Source organism: Apaloderma vittatum, unplaced genomic scaffold (assembly GCF_000703405.1).
Source record: "Apaloderma vittatum isolate BGI_N311 unplaced genomic scaffold, ASM70340v1 scaffold27709, whole genome shotgun sequence".
Classification (NCBI taxonomy): domain Eukaryota; kingdom Metazoa; phylum Chordata; class Aves; order Trogoniformes; family Trogonidae; genus Apaloderma; species Apaloderma vittatum.
In genome coordinates, this window is record NW_009737457.1 from 1,817 (window position 1) to 2,185 (window position 369).

Genomic DNA, 369 nt, shown 5'->3' on the forward strand with positions numbered 1-369 from the left:
AAGAGACCAGCACCAACCTCTCTACAATGTCCTTTCAAGTAATTGTAGAGCATGATGAGATCCCCCCTCAGCCTCCTCTTGGTCAAACTGAACAGACCCAGCTCCCTCAATCGCTCCTCACAAGGTCTGTTCTCCAGCCCTTCACCAGCTTTGTTGCCCTCCTCTGCCCTCGCTCCAACACCTCGAGATCTCTCTATACTGAGGTGCCCAAAACTGAACACAACACTCAAGGTGCGGCCTCTGCACCACAGAAAGCAAAGGCTGAAGACAGTGGGCGCTGCTGGGTTTCTAACGTCGCTATTCCCTTTCTTTTCCCCTCTGAAAAACCTGAAGCCGGCAAGAAAGGGGATCTCCTGGAGACACGGCCCC